Below are 7,368 nucleotides of genomic sequence, written 5' to 3' on the forward strand. Positions count from 1 at the left end.
TCCCTTATCTCTAAGAGCTTTCAGGCATGCAGGGTTGTTGGGGAGACACAATAAACAGGAAAACTAATAAATGGTGTTATATGGGAATAGTAGTAGGCACTATAAAGACAATAAAACAAGATGGCTGGGTATGGTGGCTCACGCCTGTAATCCCAACCAAGGCAGGATGATCTCTTGAGCCCAGGAGTTCAAGACCAGCCTGGGCAATGTAGCGAGACCCTGTCTCTACTAAAAATAAAAAATTAGCTGGTGTGGTGGTGTGCAACTGTGGTCCCAGCTACTTGGGAGGCTGAGGCAAGAGGGTCGCCTCAGCCAGAGAGGTGGAAGCTACAGTGAGCCATGATGGCACCACTGCATTCCAGTCTGGACAACAGAGGGAGACCCTGTCTCAAAACAAAAAACAAACAAACCAAAACAGTAAAATAAGATAAAATGATAGAGTGGCCAGGGATGTTGCTTATATGTAATAGGAGATGGCAATCAGAATTACATAAGATACTACATATGAAGCACTTAGCATTGTGCCTGGGACACAGTATTAATTATGGCAACAATTACTGAATGTTTGTGCTGGGCTCAATGGCTCACTCCTGATAATCCCAGGAGTGGGATGTCGAGGTGGGCGGATCATGAGGTCAGGAGATCGAGACCATTCTGGCCAACATGGTGAAACCCTGTCTCTGCTAAAAATACAAAAATTAGTTGGGCGTGGTGGTGCATGCCTGTAGTCCCAGCTACTTGGGAGGCCAAGGCAGGAGAATCACTTGAACCTGGGAGGTGGAGGTTGCAGTAAGCTGAGATTGCACTACTGCACTCCAGCCTGGTGACAGAGTGGGACTCCGCCTAAAATAAATAAATAAACAATTACTGGATGCTTGTAATGTGCTAGACACTGTTCCAAGTACTTTGGATAGACTAACTCATGTAATGACCTTGTTTTCCAGATAAGGAAACTGAAGCACGGGTAGACTGAATTACTTGCATAAAGTCAGGAAATTAACAGAGGATAGAACTGTGACATTCTAGCCTCAGGGCCTATGGTTTTAACTGCTTTATTAAATATTAGTGTCTCTCTCTGTCTTTCATATCTTGATTAATGGGGAATGGAGGGCCCAGAGGAGGGCATATTCAAATCTGTAGGAGGTGTGGGGGTTGGAGGTCAGGTGGGACCTATGGCAGCTTGTGGAGCAAATGCAAAGGCACTGGAAGGTGAGTAACCATGTGACCTGGTGATGCTACTATATGACAAGAAAGTGAGAATTGAGGATAATGGAGTTATGAGATAATGGGATAAAGAAGGTGTCTTAATTGGCCCAGTCTCTGGCAGTGATAACAAAATATAGTTGACCCTTGAACAACGTGAGTTTAAACTGTGCAGGTCCACTTTTATGTGGGCTTTTTTCCCCATAAATATATTGAAATAAATTTTTGAGATTTGTGACAATTTAAAAATACAGAGCAGCTGGGTGTGGTGGCTCATGGTTGTAATCCCAGCACTTTGGGAGGCAGAGGCAGAAGAACTGCGTGAACCTCGGAGGTAGAGGTTGCAGTGAGCCAAGATTGTGCCACTGCACTCCAGACTGGGTGACAGAGCGAGACTCCATCTCAAAATAAAATAAAATAAAATAAAATAATAAAAATTAAAAAATAAAAATTAAGAATAAAATAAAAACACAGATGAACTGTGTAGCTGGAAATAAATATCAAAATAAGAAAAAATGAGGTATGTCATGAATACATAAAATACATGTAGGTATTAATCTATTTTATCATCTACTACCATAAAATATACACAAATCTGTTATACAAAGTTAAAGTTCATAAAAATGTACACACACATATACAGACAGCACATGGCACCATTTGAAGTCAAGAGAAATGTATATAAATGTAAAGATGCAGTATTAAAACTGTATACAATGACAGTAGTATATATTATACTACTATAATAATTTCCTAGCCATTTCCTGTTGCTGTTGTGGTGAGCTCAAGTATTGTGAGTACCTGCTTAAAACAATGTGTGACTCTGAGTGAGCAGTTCATCTCTCCAGTAAATTATGCATCACAGTAAAAGTGATTTTTTAGGCAGGGTGCAGTGGCTCACACCTGTAATCCCAGAACTTTGGGAGGCCGAGGAGGGCGAATCACCTGAGGTCAGGAGTTTGAGACCAGCCTGGCCAACATGGTAAAACCCCATCTCTACTAAAAATAACAAAAATTAACCAGGCGTGGTGGCTGGTGCCTGTAATCCCAGCTGCTTGGGAGGCTGAGGCAGAAGAATTGCTTGAACCTGAGAGGTGGAGGTTGCAGTGAGCTCGCCATTGTACTCCAGCCTGGGCAACAAGAGCAAAACTTCATCTCAAAAAAAAAAGTGATTTCTGGTTGTTCTGCTCGCCCCTTCCTTCCTTCCTTCCTTCCTTCCTTCCTTCCTTCCTTCCTTCCTTCCTTCCTTCCTTCCTTCCTTCCTTCTTCTTTTTTTCTGAGACATTGTCTTGCTCTGTCACCTGGGCTGCAGTGCAGTGGCACAATCTCTGCCCACTGCAACGTCCACCACTCGGGTTCAAGCAATTCTCAAGCCTCAGCCTGCTGAGTAGCTGGGATTACAGGTGTGCACCATCTTGCCTGGCCAATTTTTGTATTTTTAACAGAGACAGGGTTTTACCACATTGGCGAGGCTGGTCTCAAACTTCAGATCTCAGGTAATCCACCTGCCTCAGCCTCCCAAAGTGCTGGGATTACAGGTGTGAGACACCGTGCCTAGCCACTTTTGACTTATTTTACAACAATGGACCCTTCTATGATACAGAGACTGACACTAAAGCAAATGGTTGGAGAAGAATTGTACTGTATGGAAAAAAATTTTGAGAAATGAAAAAGCAAAAGACAACTCACAATGTATTTTCCTGAAGTCACACCGTGTGTGCCTGCCTCTCTTGCTTCCCCTTTCCCTCCTTTGCCTCTGCCATCCCTGAGACAGCAACGCCAACTCAGCCTACTCACTGTGAGAATGATGAGGATGAAGGCCTTTATGGTGACCCATTTCCACTTAATGAATAGTAAATATATTTTACCTTCCTTATGATTTTCTTTTTATTTATTTTTATTTTTTGGAGACAGGGTTTCACTATGTTGGTCAGGCTGGTCTCAGATCTCAGGTGATCCACCCGCCTTGTCCTCCCAAAGTGCTGGGATTACAGGCGTGAGCCACCACGCCTGGCCCCCTTTATGATTTTCTTAATAACATTTTCTTTACTGTAGCTTACTTTGTAAGAATAAAGTATATAATACATATACAAAAGATGTGTTAACTGTTTATGTTATCAGTAGGGCTTCTGGCCAACAGTAGGCTATTAGTTATGTTTTGGGGTCATCAAGAATTATACGTGGATTTGACTCTGTGGTGGGTTTGTCCCCTAACCCTTGCGTTGCTCAAGGGTCAACTCTACCATACACTGGATGGCTTAAAAAAAACAGATATTAGGGCCAGGTGCAGTGGCTCACTCCTGTAATCCAAGCACTTTGGAGGCCAAGGTGGGCGGATCACCTGAGGTCAGGAGTTCAAGACCAGCCTGGCCAACATGGTGAAACCCTATCTCTACTTAAAAAAAAAAATAACAAGAATTAGCTGGGCATGGTGGCACATGCCTATAATCCGAGCTACTTGGGAGGCTGAGGCAGGATAATTTCTTGAATCGAGACCCACGAGGTGGAGGTTGCAGTGAGCCAAGATTGTGCCACTGCATTCCAGCCTAGGCTACAGAGCAACACTCTGTCTCAAACACAACACAATACAACAGAACACAACACAACAAAAAACAGACATTATTTTCTTACAGTTCTGGAGGCTGGAAGTCTAAGATCATGGTGTCGGCATAGTTGAATTCTGGTGAGGCTTACTTTCTCACATGGTTTGCGGTCAGGGGAGTGAGAAATCAAAAGCAGTTCTCTGGTGTCTCTTATTATAAGGGTACTAATCCAACATGAGCACCCCACGCTCATAACCTCATGTAATCCTAACTTCCTCCCATATGCCCCAGCTCCAAATACTATCACACCAGGGGTAAGGCTTCAACATATAAATTTTTGGGGAGCACAATTCAGTCCACAGCAGAGGGGATTGACAGGACCTGCGGAATTTATTGCCAGAATCACCTGGATCCACAAAGCTCTCCCCAGTCAGGAAGATAGCAGATGAAACACATAGGAAAAATAGCAAGTCCTGAATTTAGATCCAGAAAATTGTGAAATACAGGATGGAAGAAAATGTTTTGGAATTTAATTAACTGCAACCTCAGCCTAAGGCAGCAAGGACAATGTGATCACCAAAGGAGCTGACTCTTCCCCTCTGGTTACATGCGAGCACTATTTTTTTTTTTTGAGATGGAGCCTCACTCTGTTGCCCAAGCTGCAGTGCAAGTGCTTGATCTTGGCTCACTGCAACCTCTGCCTCCCCGGTTCAAGTGATTCCCTGCCTCAGCCTCCTGAGTAGCTGGGATTATAAGAGCAAGCCACCATACCTGGCTAATTTTTGTATTTTTAGTAGAGATGGGAGTCTCACCATGTTGGCCAGGCTGGTGTTGAACTCCTGATCACAGGTCATCCGCCCACCACAGCCTCCCAAAGTGTTGGGATTTCAGGCGTGAGCCACCGTGCCTAGCTACTCATACCACTTTCTAAGGTCACAGCTTAGGAAGCTTGGTTGCCATGGCCAAACAAATCTCGCCATCTGCAACCTTCTTCCCCAGGTATTTCCCAACGGCCTCAGTTGTCTTATTGCTTGTGGGCTTTATGAAACACTGATATGTTGATGTTAACTATTACATAATTTGCTGCAATACAATAGAACTTTGTATAGATAGAAAGTGTCAAAGGGTCAAGAAAAACATGTGAAATAAAAATTTAAGGCCGAGCCACTGTACCCAGCCAGTGATTTCTATTATATTATTTGTGCTTTTTTTTTTTTTTTGGGGGGGATGGAGTTTCGCTCTTGTTACCCAGGCTGGAGTGCAATGGCGCGATCTCGGCTCACCGCAACCTCCGCCTCCTGGGTTCAGGCAATTCTCCTGCCTTAGCCTCCTGAGTAGCTGGGATTACAGGCACGCGCCACCATGCCCAGCTAATTTTTTGTATTTTTAGTAGAGACGGGGTTTCACCGTGTTGACCAGGATGGTCTCGATTTCTTGACCTCGTGATCCACCCGCCTCGGCCTCCCAAAGTGCTGGGATTACAGGCTTGAGCCACCGCGCCCGGCCGTATTTGTGCTTTATTATGTTTTCTTTTTTCCTTATTAACACAAATTGAGTCATTTTAATAAAAAAGCGAGTCCAAAAAGGGTCTCATTCTATAAAGATTAAATCATTTCCAAATCACAGTGAAAGGAACGTGAGTAATTTGTTTTCTGCTATGTGCCTTAGAGATACCTCACTAAAATTTGGTATCTGACGCAACAGAATGACATTTGCAGAGTGTAATATTGTTGTGACAGTACTGAGGTTGATTGTTACAGACTATTAAATGGTTACCTCTTAATTATTTATATAGACCATTGGTCCAATAACATAAAAATAGAGAACAGCATCTAGAAATGTAGCTCATTCAATGTTCGGAGATAAAAGAGTTAACCATCCTTTCCATTATTTTCTGCAGTAAGTCCGTGTTCACAATAAAATCTGATGGCAATTATATTCTGACATTTTCCCCAGCTACTGTATGAAGAGGAGGCTGAAGGCCATTACTATACAGCATGCTACAACATAAGGACTCTTTGTTCACCAATTCTGGCACACTTCCCAAATATACCCAACAATCCAGTTTTATTTCTGTCCAGGAGGCTGGGTGCCAAGGATCAAACATAAGCAAAGGTACATATACGCAGCAAGATTACAGTCAATAGACTATGACAATTGAAAATGGCAGACATGGCGAGGCCGGCGAGGCCACAGTCACATCACCCTTCTGCTTTACTACATTTTCTAAAGTTCTCATAATGAAAATATATGTTACTTTTTTTTTTTTTGAGGTGGTGTTTCACTCTTTTGCCCAGGCTGGAGTGCAATGTTGCAATCTTGGCTCACTGCAACCTCTGCCTCCTGAGTTCAAGCAATTCTCCTGATTCAGCCTCCCAAGTAGCTGGGATTACAATGCCCGCCACCACGTCTGCCTAATATTTTGTGTGTGTGTGTGTGTGTGTGTGTGTGTGTGTGTGTGTGTGTTTGGTAGAGACAGCATTTCACAACATTGGCCAGGCTGGTCTCAAACTCCTGACCTCAGGTGATTCACCCGCATCACCACCCAAAGTGCTGAGATTACATGTGTTAGCCACCACACCTAGCCTATGTCGCTTTCATAATCAAAAAGTTTCTTTATAATAGCCTATAAGGCAAAAAATGTTTCCCTTAAGTTTTGAAAAGGGCCACACTGGGATGACAGAATCCTGATACTGGAAGGAACGGCTTAAAAATCTTTTGAATGGGTCTTCATGCCTCCCTTCCACACTCCGCTGCCACTACTGCAGTCAGATCTTCTGCATCCTTCTTGTGGACTGTCGGCACAGCTTCCTAATTGTTCTCCCTGCCTCCCCTGCTGACTATGTCCTCCCATTCTCCACATTGATTGCTACTGGAATAATTTTTCTACAATGAAAGTCTGATAATTCACCCCCTATCTGAAAATCCCATGAACTTCATCACAAAGTTGAAACCCTAGCAGAGCAGGTCCACCACCACCTGGTCCTCAAACACACACCTCTTCCTGCTTTCTGGCCCACCATTCTCCCTGGAACCCTAAGCTCCAGACACATCTAGTCATTTTCTGTCACTCCTCTGCATCTTTGCACACATGCGATATTCTGGCTGGTACACCCTGCCTTTTTTTTTTTTTTTTTAAGAGACGGGGTCTTGCTATGTTGCCCAGGCTGGAGTGCAGTGGCTATTCACAGGTGCAATCCCATCACTGATCAGCACCAGAGTTTTGACGTGCTCCATTTCTGACCCGGGCCGGTTCACCCCTCCTTAGGCACCCTGGTGGTCTCCCGCTCCTGGGAGGTCACCATATTGTTGCCGAACTCAGTGTGGATACCCAGTCGGCATAGTGCACTACAGCCCAGAACTCCTGGTCTCAAGTGATCCTCCCACCTCAGCCTCCCGAGTAACTGGGACTACAGGCATGAGCCACCACGCCCAGCGCCCCCCCCTTTTTTTTAACCCTGCCTAACTTTTAAGCTGTCAGATGTCCCTTCCCTAGGAAGCCTTCTCAGACATCTCTCTCTGAAGGCAGCATTAGTTCCCTTCAGATATCCTTTCTTGGTGCCCAATGTATTTATGGATTTATTGATTTATGTCTGTCTCCCCCATAAAGATGCACCTCCTT

General features: G+C 44.1%; 1 pseudogene; it reads right to left on the minus strand.

The window, feature by feature from the left end:
• Nucleotides 1–5,702: 5,702 nt before the first annotated feature.
• On the minus strand, nt 5,703–5,950 carry LOC116546193 (annotated as a pseudogene).
• Nucleotides 5,951–7,368: the final 1,418 nt, after the last annotated feature.

The sequence above is a fragment of the Sapajus apella genome, unplaced genomic scaffold, assembly GCF_009761245.1.
Source record: "Sapajus apella isolate SASKATOON/1434 unplaced genomic scaffold, GSC_monkey_1.0 scaffold661, whole genome shotgun sequence".
Classification (NCBI taxonomy): domain Eukaryota; kingdom Metazoa; phylum Chordata; class Mammalia; order Primates; family Cebidae; genus Sapajus; species Sapajus apella.